The sequence below is a fragment of the Vipera ursinii genome, assembly GCF_947247035.1.
Source record: "Vipera ursinii genome assembly, chromosome: 1".
Classification (NCBI taxonomy): Eukaryota; Metazoa; Chordata; class Lepidosauria; order Squamata; family Viperidae; genus Vipera; species Vipera ursinii.
The window spans coordinates 174,140,876-174,162,467 of record NC_139512.1 but is presented as its reverse complement, the minus strand read 5'-3'; positions in this window follow the sequence as shown (position 1 = coordinate 174,162,467).

Here is a 21,592-nt window from a genome sequence, read left to right as displayed (position 1 = left end):
ATCAGGCAGTGTTTTAACCTCCTGAGCCACGGGTTCCTTCTCTCTTATATTAGCTGGAAGGCAAGGCAAATGTATGTTTAAGTATTTGTCAAGGTTTTTTTTTTTTTTTTGAATGGACCTTGCTAATTAACTCTTTCATTCCTGTTTTTGGCCCGGCTCAGGGCTTATCCACAGGAACTAGTCAACTTATGACAGCTCATTATTTGTGCAAATTATTCAAATTGCTAATAAAGAATTTGGGAGGCTAAGATGATCATTTCGAACTATTTATGTTCTCATCAGTTAGTCATACCCTTTATCTGAGATTCGAACCCGGGCTGATTATATATATCAGGCAGTGTTTTAACCTCCTGAGCCACGGGTTCCTTCTCTCTTATATTAGCTGGAAGGCAAGGCAAATGTATGTTTAAGTATTTGTCAAGGTTTTTTTTTTTTGAATGGACCTTGCTAATTAACTCTTTCATTCCTGTTTTTGGCCCGGCTCAGGGCTTATCCACAGGAACTAGTCAACTTATGACAGCTCATTATTTGTGCAAATTATTCAAATTGCTAATAAAGAATTTGGGAGGCTAAGATGATCATTTCGAACTATTTATGTTCTCATCAGTTAGTCATACCCTTTATCTGAGATTCGAACCCGGGCTGATTATATATATCAGGCAGTGTTTTAACCTCCTGAGCCACGGGTTCCTTCTCTCTTATAGGAACCCGTGGCTCAGGAGGTTAAAACACTGCCTGATATATATAATCAGCCCGGGTTCGAATCTCAGATAAAGGGTATGACTAACTGATGAGAACATAAATAGTTCGAAATGATCATCTTAGCCTCCCAAATTCTTTATTAGCAATTTGAATAATTTGCACAAATAATGAGCTGTCATAAGTTGACTAGTTCCTGTGGATAAGCCCTGAGCCGGGCCAAAAACAGGAATGAAAGAGTTAATTAGCAAGGTCCATTCAAAAAAAAAAAAAAAACCTTGACAAATACTTAAACATACATTTGCCTTGCCTTCCAGCTAATATAAGAGAGAAGGAACCCGTGGCTCAGGAGGTTAAAACACTGCCTGATATATATAATCAGCCCGGGTTCGAATCTCAGATAAAGGGTATGACTAACTGATGAGAACATAAATAGTTCGAAATGATCATCTTAGCCTCCCAAATTCTTTATTAGCAATTTGAATAATTTGCACAAATAATGAGCTGTCATAAGTTGACTAGTTCCTGTGGATAAGCCCTGAGCCGGGCCAAAAACAGGAATGAAAGAGTTAATTAGCAAGGTCCATTCAAAAAAAAAAAAAAACCTTGACAAATACTTAAACATACATTTGCCTTGCCTTCCAGCTAATATAAGAGAGAAGGAACCCGTGGCTCAGGAGGTTAAAACACTGCCTGATATATATAATCAGCCCGGGTTCGAATCTCAGATAAAGGGTATGACTAACTGATGAGAACATAAATAGTTCGAAATGATCATCTTAGCCTCCCAAATTCTTTATTAGCAATTTGAATAATTTGCACAAATAATGAGCTGTCATAAGTTGACTAGTTCCTGTGGATAAGCCCTGAGCCGGGCCAAAAACAGGAATGAAAGAGTTAATTAGCAAGGTCCATTCAAAAAAAAACAAAACAAAAAAAAAAAAAAACCTTGACAAATACTTAAACATACATTTGCCTTGCCTTCCAGCTAATATAAGAGAGAAGGAACCCGTGGCTCAGGAGGTTAAAACACTGCCTGATATATATAATCAGCCCGGGTTCGAATCTCAGATAAAGGGTATGACTAACTGATGAGAACATAAATAGTTCGAAATGATCATCTTAGCCTCCCAAATTCTTTATTAGCAATTTGAATAATTTGCACAAATAATGAGCTGTCATAAGTTGACTAGTTCCTGTGGATAAGCCCTGAGCCGGGCCAAAAACAGGAATGAAAGAGTTAATTAGCAAGGTCCATTCAAAAAAAAAAAAAACCTTGACAAATACTTAAACATACATTTGCCTTGCCTTCCAGCTAATATAAGAGAGAAGGAACCCGTGGCTCAGGAGGTTAAAACACTGCCTGATATATATAATCAGCCTGGGTTCGAATCTCAGATAAAGGGTATGACTAACTGATGAGAACATAAATAGTTCGAAATGATCATCTTAGCCTCCCAAATTCTTTATTAGCAATTTGAATAATTTGCACAAATAATGAGCTGTCATAAGTTGACTAGTTCCTGTGGATAAGCCCTGAGCCGGGCCAAAAACAGGAATGAAAGAGTTAATTAGCAAGGTCCATTCAAAAAAAAAAAAACCTTGACAAATACTTAAACATACATTTGCCTTGCCTTCCAGCTAATATAAGAGAGAAGGAACCCGTGGCTCAGGAGGTTAAAACACTGCCTGATATATATAATCAGCCCGGGTTCGAATCTCAGATAAAGGGTATGACTAACTGATGAGAACATAAATAGTTCGAAATGATCATCTTAGCCTCCCAAATTCTTTATTAGCAATTTGAATAATTTGCACAAATAATGAGCTGTCATAAGTTGACTAGTTCCTGTGGATAAGCCCTGAGCCGGGCCAAAAACAGGAATGAAAGAGTTAATTAGCAAGGTCCATTCAAAAAAAAAAAAAAAAAAAAAAAACCTTGACAAATACTTAAACATACATTTGCCTTGCCTTCCAGCTAATATAAGAGAGAAGGAACCCGTGGCTCAGGAGGTTAAAACACTGCCTGATATATATAATCAGCCCGGGTTCGAATCTCAGATAAAGGGTATGACTAACTGATGAGAACATAAATAGTTCGAAATGATCATCTTAGCCTCCCAAATTCTTTATTAGCAATTTGAATAATTTGCACAAATAATGAGCTGTCATAAGTTGACTAGTTCCTGTGGATAAGCCCTGAGCCGGGCCAAAAACAGGAATGAAAGAGTTAATTAGCAAGGTCCATTCAAAAAAAAAAAAAAACCTTGACAAATACTTAAACATATATATATATATATATATATATATATATATATATATATATATATATATATAATTTTATTTTTTATTTTAATTCCATTTATATTCAAGGTGCTGGTAATGACCTATAAAGCTCTGAATGGCTTGGGTCCGGATTATCTAAGGGAACACCTGCTGCCGGCATCAACTTCCCATCGTCCTGTGCGCTCCCACAGGGAGGGCCTTCTCAGGGTGCTGACGGTTAAGGAGTGCCGGCGGGTGATCCCCAGGGGGAGGGCATTCTCTGTGGCCGCGCCTGCCCTTTGGAATGATTTACCGGTGGAACTTCGGACCGCCCCCGATCTGTGTACATTTCGCTGGGATCTGAAAACTTGGTTTTTTGATCTATCAGGCCTGGGCTGAAGGGGTTTTAGCTTTTAATATTGTTTTAATTGTTGGGCTCATGTAATTTAATCTATTTTAATTTATACTATTTTTATATCATATTTTATGTTGCCCTGTAAACCGCCCTGAGTCCTTCGGGAATAGGGCGGTATAAAAATTTAATTAAATAAATAAATAAATAAATATATCCCGCCCTTCTCCGAAGACTCAGGGTGGCATACAAGCTTATATATATATATATATATATATATATATATATATATATATATATATATATATATATATATATATATATATATATATATATATATATATATATATATATAACAAATTAATGACACATTTCACTATTATACCTTCTAGTCATTTTTATTTGACGTATTTTATAGAACCTTTTGGCAATACTTGATATTTTGTTAGATTGATCCAGTACCACAGGAAAATTTATGCTTATGTATGCTCACATAACCTGGATGTGAACTACCACTACAAATGTGCTGCTACAACTACAAATGCGTTTAGCAAACTTTGGTTAGTCTGAATCAAAACTGAAATAATTTCTAACTGGAAACAACCTGTAAGTGAACCAAAGTACTGGGTGTTTTGACGAGTTGCATAAAGTCTATTATCATATAGATTCACACATTTATTTATTTATTTAATCAAATTTATATTTTGTATCCACCTTATCAGGGTTTAATTGAAGCCTGTTGTCCACAGTGCCTCTACAGCCTCCAGGCACTGCAAAAGGGCAGCCACAGCATCACTTGGAACACCAGGGATGGAGATGTAAAGCTGAGTATCTTTAGCATATTGATGATACCCCATGGTGTTGAATGATCTCACCCAGGGGCTTCTTGTAGATGTTAAAAAGGAGCAGAGAGCGAGAGTACCAAGTCCTGTGATATCCCATAAAGAGCAGTTGTAGACTGGTCCTCTCACTCCCTATTAATACCAGTTGGAGCCAGCCATGGAGAAAGGAACCAAACCAGTACAATACTGCATTACCCAGTCCAATAGACCAATGTATCACTGATCTATGGTTGTTGTTTTCTGTAAATGTTTACCCTACTATTTTTTTGGCTATTACAAATATGAGCTGTACTACACTATCTCTAGGGTGCACCAAGCTGGAGAAAGCTTATTAAGACTATTTGGTTGGTATTCAACTGGTTGTTTTCAGGTCTGAGCTCCCATTGTTGGTCCTGAAGGATAACAATCATCTTTGCGCCAAAAACAATGGAATATCCTTGTCTTCAGTAGTCTTATACAGTGGGATTTATTTCTAGTGGGGGGAGGGGACTGGGGCTAAATGGTCATGTAAGGTATAGTTACACTTAAGTTTATATCCAGCTTTATAATTAATCAATGGGATAGCAAGAACTGGGTGGGTCCGGGTGGAAAGCAGGCACGCTCTTTTGGGATTTAGACACAGAAACCATCTTTTTGTAACTCTGTAGGTGGAAAGGAAACGGGTGGCTGACTCTGACTCCCTTTGCAGCTGCAAAATCTCTGGGTTATTGTCTTTGTGCACTGGAACAGAGAGAGCATCTCTGTGGTCCAGTAGGAGACGTTTGAAATGTCTTCCAAGTGACATTACCATAGAATTTTACACAGGTGACTTTCATGAAGGAACAACAGGGGAGAATTCTGCCTTGAATTCATGCCTGACTGGCACCCAACTCTGCCTTTTTATTTTGTAAACTTAGAGAAGATAAACTGGGAAAATAAGAGTTAAAGAAATGAATGGGTGCAGCAAATAGGCACCCTGAAACAGCCTTAATAAACAGGTGTCTAAGCTTTAAAATACTGTAGGTTTAGATGCTGCAGATATCATCTAATTTAAAAAGAGTGCTGTTTTATTCAGTTATGGAGTGGCTGCATAGTTAAGAAGGAGAATCTGAGCTTAGATGAATAGCTTTTCATCTGGACTACTTCAATGTGTTCCTTATAGGACCAACTTTGACAGCTCCCAGAAAGCTTCACCTGGACTACAGAGGGAAAGTGGCAGCTCTATGACACAACTCACTTCCCCACTGCTTAGAGAGGTTACTGATTTGCTTCCAGAAGCAATTCAAAGTGCTGGTTATCACCTTTAAAAGCCTTCTTTATGGAAGACTTGGTTTTCTTTAGCCTGTCCATTAAGAGTTGGAAAATAAGGGTGTAATGTATTGGGCCTAGTTTTACTTGAACTGTACCATGTGGGTTTTGAATGCTGTAAGATTGCTTAAGCAGGGAGTTGGGTAACGTTCGCTGGCTCCTTAGACAGGCCATCTCCAGGACCACCATTGGATGGCTCTAGGGCAGCAATAGGTTCCTTTAAACCTATTGGCCGCCACCTAGTGACCAGAGTATAAATAGCTGCGTAGAAGCCTTGGTTAACAGTTCAGTTCCTGCATTCAATAAAGCATGTTCCTGCCTGAACTCTTTTGCCTCATCTCCTGCTTGCTGAAAAGAACCCAGTACACAACACTGGTTACGAGGATGGGATCCTGCTCCTCCTGAAGAGCTGAAAGTCACTAGGGGTGAGGCCAGCCAAGGCAACTGGCAGAGAACGCGTTCCCCCCCCACTTGGTCGGCCTAGCACAGCCACGCTAATGACCACCAGCCCTGTTGACCAGTCCCTGGGCCTATGAAGGAGCAGGACAAGGAAGAAGACAAGCCCCAGCCACGAAGACTTCCTGAGATGGTGAAGGTCAGGAAGCTGGAAGAATTTGATGTCACTCACCTGGAGAGATGGCCATTGTATATCCCGAGGGTTGAAAACTACCTCTGCGCCAACCAAGTCACTGAAGATGGCCTGAAGGCCGCAACGCTCTTGTGCGCCTGCAGGCCTGCAACATTCGACATTGTGGAGAATTTGGTCGCACTGGCACAGCTGGAGTCTATAACATTCGTGGACTTGAAGAAATGGCTTGATGACCATTTCCAGCCCAAACTTTCAGTAATACCTTGGAGGCACACATTTGAACAGAGAGTTCAGCAGCCGGGTGAAACAGCCACAGAATTCATCGCGGCATTGAGACAAGCTTCATGTCTGGGCCAATTCACTGATTTAGAAGAAAGGCTTTGAGACTGACTCATCTGTGGACTTTGGAGCAGAGAGCTGCAGCAGAAACTCTTCGCCAAAGAGACTCCCTCACTCCAGGAAGCACTGAAGGACATCATGGCGGACAAAACCGCTGGTGAGGCCGTGAAAGCCATGTGGACCAGCAAAAGCACTCAGCATGAGGAGGCTGTCCACCACAAGGATGCCGAACTTACAAAAGACATTGACAGCAACCACAAAGTGAACAAGCTTCAAAGGCACAATGACCAACAACAGCACAACGACCAACAGCAAAGGACTTCTTACAAGGCAACTCCCTTCTCTTGGTGTCTGGGTTGTGGCGGCCACCACCAACTCATGGACTGCAGGTTCTGGACAGCCATGTGTCAGGCCTGTGGGAAGACCAGCCACATTGCTTTAGTCTGTAGAGGTCACCAGAAGCACCGCCAATCGGACATTCTGATCAGTTTAGCATAGGGTTTTGCTCCAGCCACCAGAGCATTTGCCGCATGGGAGCTCGCCACCCTCTTAAGCCCAAATTCTGACTTCAGGTCGAGCTGCAAGGTGTTCCTTGCAGGATGGAACTGGACACTGGGTCAGCCGTGTCCAACTTTTTAAACTTAAAAAGAATAAGTATAGCATAGGGGTCCCCTCAACTGAGTTCCTGGGTTGATGCTAAAGGTATCCCCCCTGCCAAGCCCAAGCTGAAGGCCATTCAGCTAGCACCTAGCCCCAGGTCAAAGGGAGAGCTTCAGGCATTCTTGGGCCACCTCAATTTTTACCATGTGTTCCTTCCTAACAAGGCCACAGTGGCAGAGCTGTTACACCAGCTCTTAGACAAAAACACCCCATGGAAGTGGACCAGGGTCCACGAAAGCAGTTTTAAGTCAGTAAAGTCACTACTGCCTTCCAATTCAGTGTTCACTAACTTTAAAGAGTCATTGCCAGTATGCCTTGCACTTGACGCATCCCCTTATGGGGTAGGGGCTGTTTTAAGCCACTTGGAAAGAGATGGGACTCAAGTCCCAATTCCCTATTACTCAAGGACATTGTCCTCTGCTGAGCGCAATTACGCACAAATTGACAAAGAGGCCTTGGCCATTGGGGCCGGGGTGAAGAAATTCCATGATTACTTGTATGGCAGGGAATTCACAGTCTTCACAGACCATAAGCCACTGTTGGGGTTATTTACTACAGATAGGCAGACACCCCAAATCCTGTCCCCGAGAATGTTAAGATGGTCCATCTTCTTGTCAGCCTACAACTTCAGGCTGGTTCACAAACCCAGCAAAGACATGGGCCATGCAGATGGCCTCAGCCGGTTGCCATTGCCACAGATCAAGACAGATCCAGCTCCAGCAGCTCACATATTGTCCATTCAGGATTTGCCTGAGTTTCCCCTCCATGCTGGGGATGTGGCTGCAGAAACTGCTGTAGACAAGGTTTTAAGCAGGGTGCTATCCTGGATTCACACAGGGTGGCTAGAAAACAGTCTTGGACCCAAGTTCCAGAGCTACTTTATACATAGACATGAGCTTTCAGCTCACAAGGGTTGTATTTTATGGGGGAGCAGGGTCATTGTCCCCAGTTCATTAAGAGACAGGGTACTTCAATCTTTGCATGAGGGACTTCTGGGCATCGCCCGGATGAAGGCATTGGCACAAAACTACCTATGGTGGCCTGGGTTAGATAAGACTATCGAGGCTCAAGTACATGGGTGTTACATGTGTCAACAGTCCAGGCCACAAATTCCATATGCTCCTGTTCACAGACAGGAGGAGACACACACTCCTTGGTCGAAGATTCACATTGATTTCGCTGGGCCCTTTCAGGGACAGCTATTTTTGATAGTGGTTGACAGCCACTCTAAATGGCTGGAAGTTATTTCAATCGCAAGGATGACTATTGCTAGGACCATCCAGGTGCTTAGAAAGTTTTTTGCAACACATGGGCTGCTGGATGTCATAGTGTCTGACAATGGGACCCAGTTCACAGTGGCAGAGTTTCAAGACTTCTTGAGGATTAACCTCATAAGGCATGCTACATTGGCTCCCTTTCAACCCTTGACTAACGGGCAGGCCAAACAGATGGTGTGCAGTACAAAGGAGTCACTCAAACGCATAGTGACTGTGGATTGGCACCACAGGCTAGCTGATTTTTTGCTTTGCCAGCACACTACGCCTTGCACAGCAACAGGCAAGAGCCCAGCAGAGCTTCACTGGGGAAAAAGACTTATCACTAAACTGGACAGGCTGCACCCAGACCGGGTGGCAGCAGACACCTCTTGCCAAAAGCCTCTGAGGGGGTTGCAAGTGGGAGATGGGGTGTGGGCCCAGAACTATGGGCATGGGAACCTGTGGGTGCCAGGTAAAATTGCTAAAGTCTCAGGCCCCCTCTCGTATGAGGTGGCTCTTGTACGAGTTGGGTAACGGTCACTGGCTCCTCAGGCAGGCCATCTCCAGGACCACCATTGGTTGGCTCTAGGGCAGCAATAGGTTCCTTTAAACCTATTGGCCGCCGCCTAGTGGTCAGAGTATAAATAGCTGCATAGAAGCCTTGGTTAACAATTCAGTTCCTGCATTCAATAAAGCATGTTCCTGCCTGAACTTTCTCGCCTCATCTTCTGCTTGCTGAAAAGAACCCAGTACACAACACAGGGTGTCTCCAGCTCCTTGAAAGTATTATCTGCAGAGCTCACAAAATTGGGCCTTCTGAATCACTTCCCTGGGTCTTTGGAACAGCATCCATCTAGAACAGACATGTCAAACACAAGGCCCGGGGGCCGGATGCGGCCCGCAAAGTGGTTTCATGTGGCCCGCGAAGTCATCCTGGAAACAGTGAGGGAACGGCCCCTGCTGTCTTGGCCCCAGGCCAGGCTGGCCGGGAGCCAATGTACAATTTTGTGGTGGTCATCTATGCTGAAATACATTTAATCTTAGTTCCATTTGGAAACAGAGAGGGACTGGCCCATGCTGCGTCGGCCCTGCCCCGTGAGCGCACGCTGGGGAGGTATCACCCTTTGTGAGGAATGAAGAAATGCACCATCAGCTGGAAGTGGCCAGCACATGGCCCTGCCTACTTCGTGCAGGCTAGGGGCTGGGCAGTGTTGTGCTTCTCTTCAAATTCATGCCACCTGGCTCAGCCTCTCAGCACTGTGAGAAGAACGCCCCACTGCCTGCCAAAACCAGGCAGGCTGGGCAGCATTACACAGGTAACATCGACTCTCATGCTGCTCATGGCAACTCCTCCCACAGAGCCCACCAAGCCGGATATGTGAAGTAGGCGAGGGCCATGTGCTGGCCACTTCCAGGCGATGGTGCAATTCTTCATTCCTCACAAAGGATGACACTTCCCCAGCTGTGTTTCTTGCCTGTTTTTCTCCATCCCTCATCTCAAATATTTTCCCACCACTCTGTTCGAAGGAAGGAAGGAAGGAAGGAAGGAAGGAAGGAAGAAAGGAAGAAAGGAAGGAAGAAAGGAAGGAAGGAAGGAAGGAAGGAAGGAAGGAAGGAAGGAAGGAAGGGGAGGGTCTGAGGGAAGTCCTACCTTAATCCTGCCCTGCTGCCCTTTCAGCATCCCCTTGCTCCCTCCTTCTGTCCTATCCTGGGGGGGTCTCCCATGCTATTGCTAAGGAAGCTTTGGATACAAAGCCAGGTCTCCTCAAATGGAGAGGGAGTGGGCCTCCCTCTTGATTTTGCCCTCCTACTCATCATGAGCAAAATGGCTAAGGAAAGCAAGAACAGCAGCAGCAACCTTGAGAAGGAGGTAAATGCAGCTGAGCACCCTCTTGGGGAAATGGGGCTGGGCTTAGTGTCGCGGGTGCTTGAGGGCTGGGCTGGGCATTTGACCTCCGCGCCAATGTCCAGCCCCCTCCCCATATGGCCTGAGAGGAACAGTGAGGCTCCTCCAGGGGACCATGCCTTGGCACTTCCCCGGTCCTATCTCCTTCTGCCAGAGACCCTCAGATCTGTCCCACTCCTGCCCAAGCCCCCATAGGCACCCTTGAAACGAATGATGTAGAGCTGGCCACGCCCACCCAGTAGGCCATAAGCACTCTAGCCACGCCCACCCAGTAGGCCACACCCACCCAGGCCGCATCCACCCGGGCCCCCGAGGGCAACCGCAATGCTGATGCGGCCCTCAATGAAATTGAGTTTGACACCCCTGATCTAGAAATTTAGTTGATGTCAACTTTCTTTTGAATTTTTTTAAAAAAATATTTAAAACCTCACTTTTTCAGCAAGATTTTGAAATTTGATAGGTTATTTTTTCCTCCATGCAGGGGGAATGTTGTAGTAATTGGCCTGTTTTTCCAAAGATTTGTGCATTTATTATATTATTTTTCATTAACTTACATTTTTAATCTTATTCCACTTTTCAGATCAGTAGGCCAGTCAGAGTCAGTTTTGTGACTGGAGCAATATGCAAGCCTAGTAAACAAAGACATGTAAATTCATTTGTTGTTTTGGCAATATTCTGAAACTATACAAGTAGCAGAACAAAGATATATGCCAATATCTCCATTTTTTTTTTGCATTTTAAAAACATGATTCACAATTTGGAATATGAGTTTTGAACTCATCTCACCAAGGAAGAATGTGTATAACTATGGACATAAAACTGTGCCCTTTCATGTTTATCTTAGAAGAAATGTTCATAAAACAAGACGGGCTTAGAATGCGTAACATGTTGTGTGAAAAGGAGAAAGGGAATGAATTGAATTCCCTTCATGTGGACACTATTCCAAATAAAATGACACCCTAGGTACAAAATGGTAAAAAGCCTGGAATCCGACAGCCAGTGAAACTTGTTGGTGTTTTATTAAAAATGATTCCATACTTGCTTCTGAACAAATTTAATATTTTAAATTCTAAATGGTTATGCAGAGACCACTGGAAATGGTCTCGGACTGGAGGAAGAACCGCTATCCATACAACATCAGGTAGAAGAGAATGTAAGCTGAATAAACTTCTTAGATAAGGCCCTCCCTAATTCTCACAAAGAAAGAAGGAAGGAGGGGGAAAGCTTATTCAGACTTGCAAGATTCTGTTATTATAACTTTATAATAAAAGTAATACTGATCTCCATGCAGTGGTTCACACCGGTAGCTAATTTTTTGTTGCCCAGGCCCAGAATGGACTTCTGGAAGCGGCATCCACACAGAGAATTGGTTGTTCACATATTTGAATCCCACCACTGCCTCCGTGGCTTTGGGTTCCTAGTCTGATGGACTGACAGTTGGACCCAAGTTGCTGAATCAACCTTCTGCATATGTATGAGCCCATACAGTTTTTACAATTAACCACTAATGCTTGACTCTTTGACTTTGCCTCCAGCTGAAGGGGCCATGAGTTAGAGCCTGCTCTGTGGGCTGCTAATCTAGCAAATCCAGGGATGTCTGTAGCAAGAAAAGATTTTGACAAAATGATGATCCCTGTGTCATGATGTTGACCCCTCTTTACTCCTTGCACAAGGCATTGCGATACAACTACAAAAGAGGCAGTGTTTGCATCACAACCACTCAGTGCAGATTTGACCTTTTTGGATGTCCCCCTCCTCAGATGCCCAAGTGCAATTCTCGCCTGTGGGTATGAATTTGGCTCCTTTGCTTTTGTTTGGAGGGACATTTAAAACAATTGCAAACATCTTTCCCATAAGAAACTGGATTGTTCATGTTTGGATTGCCCTTAGAATCATTTGTGATTGTATTTGATAACCATATGTGTTTGTTACATTAAGTCATTTAAAATGTTGTAATGTGAATCAACATCCCAGGGTAAATCTTTAAAATACAGGAATTAAACATGTTTGCTGTTTATCTCAAATTTCTTGAAGTTTTCAGAGAGATGGAATACAATTTCAGGGCAGAAAAAAATGCTAGACAAGAAGGAGATACAAAATTTAAACTTGGTTAATGACATGTGACATTGCAGGAGATGTCTTTAATGTACAGGCAGAACTCTCAAATTAGCTTTGAATTTTGCTTGAGATTTGACTGATTTCTTTTCATATGAAAGTTACATATGGAAGAAGGGGTGATCGAAGTTCTAGAGGGCTACAATATGAAGTTTGCAATCAGGTCATGAAGCAGCTGCTTTGTTATCTCTGTGGGGAAAAACTAACAGATCCAGCACAAAGGCTTTCCTTTTCTGGGGGCACATCTCTTTGTTGTTTTATTTTGTTCTAGCTTTTTACAAATAGAACTCTCAGAGTCATTAGGAGATAGCAGTTTTAAGAATCCATGTCTAAAAATAAAATTTAAAAAAAGTTTTTGATGCTTATCCATGAAAGCTCTCATTGATTTAGATTTCTGGGCTCCTCATCAACAAAGACAAACCTAGCTGATAGCCCTGAAAACAGAAAGGAGAGAAAAAGAAACTGTGGACTGATCAAGTTTGAGATGATTGGAACATCTAATGGGTTGCCACAAAGAAGAGGGGGTCAACCTATTCTCCAAAGCACCTGGAGGTAGAACAAGAAGCAGCAGATGGAAACTAATCAAGGATTGAATCAACCTAGAACCAAGGAGAGATTTCCTGAAAGTCAGAACAATTAAACAGTGGAACAGCTTGCCTTTAAAAGTTGTAGGTGCTCCATCACTGGAGGCTTTTGAGAAGAGACTGGGCAACCACCTGTCTGAAATGTTATAGGGTGTCCTGCCTGAGCAGTGGGTAGGACTAGGAGACCTCCAAGGTCTCTTCCAACTCTATCGTTCTGTTATTTTGTTGTTGTTCTGTTATTCAGTTATTCTGAAGAGGTCCAGTGCAACACCCCATCAAGGAGTCTTGGAAAGCAGAAACTATGGAAAAGCAAATGCAACAATTTGTTGAGATAATGGAGAAAAAGTTGGAGGAGAAGTTTACAAAGAAATTAGCAGAAATGAGAGCAGACATCACATCTGCAACGTTAAATCTGGCTAAAAGCATTGAGATTTTGGATGAAAAAGTGGAAGATCTTGTTCAAAATGATACTAGAATGGAAGCCAAAATGACAGAAACTGAAAATATGATAGCGGAAATGGATTATGATTTGATTTCGACACAGTATTTTCAGATGGAGCTTGCTTTGAGAATCAGAGGCCTAAAAGAAAATCCTAAGGAAAATTTGACGAAAATGGTTTCTGAGGTTTTGGAAGGGGTGTTGGAGCGACCAGCAGATGAAATAATGGAAGATATAGATAAAATCTTCCGTGTTAATTCGTGGATTTTTTTCTTTTTTTGGTTTGCTAAAGATAAAATGTATTGTAAAACTTTTTTAATAAAAAAGGAGTCTTGGAAAGCATACCTATATCATGTCAACCAGGTTAGGGACAGAAGAGTATACCTGGGCATTGCCAATATTTATTTCTGTATTTAAAAGATTTGTATCAGCATCAGTTTAGAATACAACTTTGGGCAGCTCACAACATTACAGCCCTGAACGATTAAAATGACAAAACAATAAAACACAACCAAAACCCAGTGCCGACCTTCACAGCCAGTCTAGAAGGATACCATGATTAATGGTATTGAAAGCCATTGAGAAATCCAGGGGAGCCAGGATCTTTGTACTACCTGATCCTGAGTCCTCCAAAGGCCATTTATTAGTGTGACCAATGCTTTCTCCATTCCGTACCCTGGCCTGAACCCAGACTGAAAAGAAAATTTGCTTCACCCAGGGACCTCTGAAGCTATGTGGGATAATTAATTTGATAAGAATTAATCAAAGCACTAGAATTTTTAACTGGGGCTTTTATTTTCAGGGATAATTTAATCTTTTTTAATTGTTTTTTAACTGTATTTGTATTGGTGTGATTTTAAAATACCCTGTAAACTGCCCTGAGTCCTTCGGGAAAGGGCGGTATATAAATCTAATAAAATAAACTTAAATTAAATTAAAGAACATTGAATAAAGTGAATTAAAAGGGAATCAAAATTGAACCCTGAGAAAGACTCACCATTAAAGATAAAAGCTGAGAAATAAAATTATTCCACATAATACAAAAAGTGTGGTGGGATATGTAAGACTGAAACCACTGAAATACAAAAATGTGATAATCTAAATATCACACTGAGAAAATAAACCTAATAATGCCAGTATTTAATATAGATGGTTTGCAGCCAGGCATTTAAAATCTGTCAGGGCCATCTCAGTTGAATGCATGGAAAGCTAGCTGCAGAAGATGGTTGACAGCGCAATGAGGAAGGAATTCAGACATCATTGTCTCTCAAGAACCCTGGATAGGAATGAAAGGTTAATACATGAAAAATATAAAGGGATCAAGGACCATATTTTTTTAAGAGAAGATGAAGATAAGTGACAGGTTTTAGGGATCTTGGAAGATTGCCACTAGAAAAAAGTGCAGTTTGTTAGGCTATCAAGAAGGGTCAACAAAAAGACTCTTAAGGAGAGTAAGGAAGAATAAAGGAAACAAGAAAAGAAATCCAAGAAACTGTTGAAATTACTTGCCACAGTAAAATTAACTTCAATCTGGAAATCAAGGATCCAGTGCTAAAAGTGCATTTTGGAGGTTTTCAATTGTGTACATAAATCAATTACCAAATTAGATATAAAGGAAGAAGAACATTTCTCAGCAACAGGGATGAAACTGGAATTCAGTGTAGTTGAAGTGGCAGAAAGCTGTCAGATAGATACTAAATATTGATAATAATGTTATTTGCCTGATATAATAGGGAGAAAATAATTAGGAAATCCTCATTGTAAAGATTCCCCGTTATTAACTGTTAGGCATTTATGTGTACTGTAAGTCAAAAGTTAAATAAGGTGGGGTTTTTTTTCTTCAGAAGCCAGTTTTTCCACAGTTGAGGCCAAACCATTTGGTGCTGCTTGTGTAGCAGAACTGAAGTATGTTATCTAATGATTCTGGTGCAAATGAAACTGAACTTACCTTTATATTTGCCACACAGGGTGAAATTATAAAGCAAGTTCTCAAAATGATCTACTAGACATCTTTGAAGAGACCAGGTCCTAACTTTGTGAAATATCAGCAATGGGAAAGATTTACTTCAAAGAGAAAAAATAATAATGTGATCAAATTACATTGCCAAATACAAGCCTCTTTAGTCCAGATTAAAGGATGTTTCTTTGGCAATGGGTAGATGGATTCTCCAACAATTCTAAACCTTATAATAATAATAGTGAATATGCTTTTCTACCAAAAGGGAAAAATTATCTGGAATGTAGGCACGGGCATTCTCAGGGCACCATATAACATTCATATTGTGAATCCCTCCCCTCAGCTGGTATTTCACAAGATGGGTGGCCATATACGTCTTTTAAATAAATAGTCATAAGGGGCAATTTGCTTTTTGATGTCATTATTCGGACAAAACTGTTAGATTCTGGGGACACTTGCTGAGCAGTTTTTTTTAAATCTGTGCATAAAATAGAGGGTGTTCACATTTGTTGATTAAATTCCCACCCCCACCCCAAGATTCCATGCTTGTAAAAATTATGTAGTTGAAATACAGCAAGCTAAGCTTCTCCTGTGTGTTGTTTAAAGCTTTGACTATTGGATTTCTATTAATGTTATGAGCATTTGATAACACTGAATTCCTGTTAAGGAAAAAAAAGTTAGCAACTTTTATAATGAATTAACTTTCTCTTGATATTAGTACAAACAAACATGATAACTTGCAGGACAGAGTTTTGGGCTACTAAGTGAACCATCACACACATTCTCTCCGTATTATGTATCTCTGGATTATGTCCAATTTGTGCAAGTAAATAGTACAGATGGCAACAACTCAGGCACTTATAATGCTCCCAGGGTCAACTGTGACTTCTCAGCAGGACTGTTTCAACATCTTCACTCAATCTAGCTAGAGCAACCTGCCTATAAACCAGAGTTCAAGTATCCTATCAGATATAATTCGTGCAAAGGCTGCCCGCAAGGGCTTCATAGGAATAAAATCAAGAAAGGGAGAAAATCTACTGTTCATCTGGCACCTGGGCCATTTGCAGGATATCTGTGCTAGAAGAGATCTGGCATCTGGTTTCTGACCTGACCCTATAACTACACAATGTTGTGTGGTCACATGGACAGTGGAAGAGATGGCAGGGTTGACATTGGGTTTCTTCAAGATCTGACATTGCTTTAGCCATATTGATTGGGATTCTAAATTTTTTTTGGGGATGCATATGTGAAAAAATAGAAGAAACCCCTACCTAAGCCATCAGAAAGCTTATAAATTGCTAGTTAATCTCAGTCTTTTCCCATTCCCCATTTTTCCTGAAGAAAAACATGGCTAGTTGCAATTTATCTCACCCATCAGCCAGCCTGCCTAAGGTCCACTGGAAGTGAAATCCCAAAATCACTTCTATGACAATTCCAATCAGAAGTCATTTTAAGCCTTTAATCACATAAGAAAAGAAAAATATATTTACTTGATGTAATAAATAAGATATATTTCAGTTTGGAGGAGATGGATAGATTATATTCAGAATAAATATGGGACTAAAAAGTTCCATTTAGCTTATGAGTAGATTTTAAAGGGATATTGTTATTGATTGTTGGTACTTTGTATGTATTTATGTTAAAGGGGAGTTAAAGCACATTATGAATTTGGTTAATTGTATATTATGCATAAGTTTTTATTTAGAATATGATTATTATAACTATAATCCTGTATTTAGCTCTGGGAAGTGGGGGGGGAGTGGGCGGGTTTGGGGTGGGGGGGATTTGGGAATATATTGTAAAATCTTCTTTTTGTAAAACTCTTTAATAAAAAAAAGATTTTTCCTTATGAAACAAATATTTTTCATCTCTTGTTTAGCTGCTGCCTGATGTTCTTGATAATTTTCTTTTTTGTCTGGCCTATCTTCATACCTGGGAGAAAGTAACACTGGAAAGGCAATTTTGCAATCTCATGAGTAACTTTCTTCTATTTATTTATACCTGATAGATGGGTCAGATTGTTTTTCTCCATCTGGCAATTCTTATAAAGTATGATGTGGCTGCTAAATGTTTCCAGTAACAAAACAGTGAGGGCAGAACATGGCAGTACAGATATTTTTTTGACAATATAGGCAATGAAAAACATCAGTTCCTTGTCTCAGGGGATATTACAGCAATGAAGATACTGGACTCTTCTAGTAAATATTAACTGGAAAAAGTGGTTGCTTACTGTACATATGTCTAAAATAAAATGCATGTACAATAACCTCAAAACATTAAGAATGCCATCCAAAGGCAAGGCTCTGCCAAACTGATGTGGGATTAATATCCCCCACCACACTGTTGTTATATTAAATACCAGAGAATCCAGAATCCCAGCCAGTGAGCAGTTTTGTTTATATTTTATTCTCTTGAAAACTAGGAGAAAAGAAAATCAAGCAAGCAAGAAAAAGAGTCTCAGCTGGTGAATTTGGAACACCACTTTGAAAAAATTATAAATGATTTAAAATGCCTTAAAGGATGACTTCCAGTATTAAGAGAGATACATACACTTGCATGTTTCCCCCCCCCCAGTGTTCTCTTAATGCTTTTTCAAAATACATGTAAATCCATATTCAAATAAACAATTCCGTGCTTATAAACTGAGAAGCTTTCATTTAACTTAAAAAAAAATCAGAGTGGATTGAGATGTATCTATTCATAGTTACAAACTTTGTCTACCAAAAGGAAATTCTTGGCTGATTAAAGGATGATGAAGCACAAATGCATTGGGATTTTAGGCTATAATCCTCTAAATATTTTGTGGAAATAAACCCTGGTGAAGAAATTTGTACTTCTGAGTTAACATGGACAAGATTCCACTAGAACAACTTTCATTCTTCTATAAATCTATTTTTGATCAGTTTTGATGATTAATCTTCTAATGGTGATGGTCCAAGCCCTGGGAAAAAAGTAAGTTCCCTGTGCTATTTGATGATATGATGAAAGCCAAAGTCAACATATCTTGAGGAAAGCTGGAAGAGTCTATGGCAGCACTTGCCCTACATTGATTCTAAGGAGGTATCTGGTTCATAGCGATGGCAGAAAAGCATACAACCTGTTCACAGTTTAGAAGGTTTGGACAGAGATAGCCCAGGGGGCCTGGATTGTTTAGAACAGGGGTATCAAACTCAATTTCATTGAGGGCCGCATCAGCATTGCAGTTGCCCTCAAGGGGCCGGGTGGGTATGGCTTGGGTGGGCGTGGCCTACTGGGTGGGTGTGGCTAGAGTGCATATGGCCTAGTGGGTGGGCGTGGCCAGCTCTACATCGTTTGCATCAAGGGTGCCTATGGGGGCCTGGGCAGGAGTGGGACAGATCTGGGGGTCTCTGGCAGAAGGAGGGTCTCTGGGCCAGGGCCAAGGCAGTGGGGGCCGTTCCCTCACTGTTTCCAGGATGGCTTCGCGGGCCGCATGAAACCACTTTGCGGGCCGGATCCGGCCCCCGGGCCTTGTGTTTGACATGTCAGGTTTAGAAGAATGCATTCTGAGGCCCAGATGGTAGGTGTGTCCTAATGGGACGGATGCTTCGTGTCTGGTCCACCCAAAAATTATTTTTTTTTATAAATGAATCTTTATTTACATTTCGTGTTAAAAACACACCATACACCAACAAAGACAAAAAAAAACATTTACAATATACAAAAAACGAAGAAATCAAAAAATTGAAAACCATTTCAAAAATTTCACATTATATCTACTTCTAAACTAACCATTATATTCCACTCATTAAGTCTCTTATAACTATTCAACTCCAAAGCTTATTCATTAACAGGTCCACCCAAAAATTAGACTAAATATTTTTAGTTGGGGAGTTGGAGAGTTGGACCTGTGCAAAATCTGCCCATTTATATTCCAAGAGGCAGAATTCACAGCACCTTTGTGGAATTTAAAATGGACAATTTCAGTGGCTTCTGGCACATCAAATAAGTTTGGGTATAATGAAACAGCAGCTGGGTCTGGTGTCAACACTGCTAACATCGGATGTTCTTGCTTTGACAACAGATGAAAATGTAGCCATCTTTTCTCTTTTGCTTTTAGAGTTAGATGATGCTGGGAGGGGGGGATGTGGATGAGAGTACAGTTAGTCATAACAACAATAACTGAGCTGTGGGAATCAAGGTTATTGCGCCCAGAGCTGATAAAGATTTGGCGGGCTGAAGAACTGGGTAGAAAGCCCGTGCTTCAAGATTTATGACTGTTAATTGGAGGAGAGAATTGTGCTTTGTTACTTTGTGCCGGGGGTGGGGGGGTGGGGGTTCAGTTTTTGGCTTTAACTATGTAGTGCCGATACTTTGTTTCTTGAATAAAAGATTTTTTAAGGTAAACAATGCCTCAAAATTCTTTTAAAGAGTTTCATCTGTTAGAACCATTTGTTCTTGATCCCAACAAAATGGCCCTGGAAGAAGATGAGCATCAACTGTTTGTCCTGGAATGCATTTACTTTTGGAAAATAAGCCAGTGTCTTATGCTTCCAGCTCTCTGAATTTGATCAGAGCAGAATCACGGACAGAGAAAGAACCACTTGGAATCCTCTCTTTAAAGAGGACGTTGCATGAAAATGTACTTGGTAAAGTCGTATTCATCCAGAATGCCCATAAGCCTCTGAAAACTACTTTTAGGGAGGGGGGAAAGGACCCTGCTTAATTTAGCAGAAAGGTAAATGAATGTATACATTTGATATATGGTTTAATGTTTTATCTACAGATAAAAAGTAGTGAGAAGGATAGAGAGTACCGTATTTTCCGGCGTATAAGATGACTGGGCGTATAAGACGACCCCCTACATTTCCTGTTAAATTATAGGGTTTGGGCTATACTCACCGTATAAGACTACCCCTCTTCCAACGCACACCAAATAAAAATTAAAAAACATCAGATTTGATTTTAATATGGTAATTTTAATTCAAATGCTTATGACATGCAGGTACTTAGTAGGAAAACTGTCACTTATAAACATAAGGCTGTTTGTCATCAAACATGTAAACATAAAACAGTGCAAGTGGATTAAGCTTTTCCTAATTCACTCTAAAGCTTTCCCTGCACAGACCAAATGGGAGATCCGCTCCAGGTTTTCCAGCCTGCCCGCCCAGTTACTGAGTCAAATGTGTCTTAGAGCTAAGCAGCTGCTCTGCTGCTGCATTCCCCACCTGCCTTTCAAATTGGGATAGACTGCAGCTGCTCTTCAACTTTAGAAGGAAAGACGCCCAGACCCCAGCCTGTAAAAAAATCACAGACTGCAGCTTCTTCTCCAATTGGTCCCGCTTTCCCTGCGCAGACCAAATGAGAGATCCACTCCAGGTTTTCCAGCCAGCCATGTCCCTAAAGTTTCAGCACCCGGCGTATAAGACGACCCCTGACTTTTGAGAAGATTTTCATGGGTTAAAAAGTCGTCTTATACGCCAGAAAATACGGTACTGTAAGCATGCAGTTGGTTAGCTATTGATATGAGGGGAAAAGTTGCCACTGTGGAAGCTATGAAATGAGCTTCAGAATTTTGGTTATTGATGACACTAGTGAAAACTAGATTGCTCCAATAAAATATTTATGATATTGTCATTAAGGTATTTCTGTCTGGGGGATAGTTTTTTTCTGTATCTGTGTGGTGGTCTGGATAACTTTTCCAATTTCATGAGTCTCATTAAATTATTCATAGATCTTATAGCAATGGCAAGAGGAAGAAACCATTGGCCTTGGTACATCTGTTGACATTACTCTTTATGATATGTACTTGGTATTCCTCTAGAAACAAGAAAAAAATAATATGCCATTCATAACTGATATGGAAAAAGTTGAGTATAGATATTTTAGCACTATTCAGCTTGTTTTCTTTCCATCAGCATTTTCCCCCCAAACACTCCAAATGTCAAGTCTTTCTAGCAAAAAAAAAGTACTATAATCATCTATGGTGTTTTATCAGTTAAATCATGTTTGCCATGATTTTTCATTTTCACAAGTCACATTTTATTGTCTACAAGTTCTGTTCGCCCCCACTATTTTTAAACTTGAAACACACACATATCTCTATATGTGTCTGCTAATGTCTCCATTTTTGTATGTAGTTTTTGCAGACTATACATTTTTATATACAGTTTTATAGCAAATGATAATTTTGCGCATATTCCTATTTAATAAATGCCATTTTTTGTTTTTTTGTTCTAAAAACATGTAAGTTTGCATTCTCCTGCTTCTAATTCATGAACTATACAATAAAATCAGGCTGTAAGGTGTAACTGGGGAGGAGACCTTTCCGACTATATTCAGAC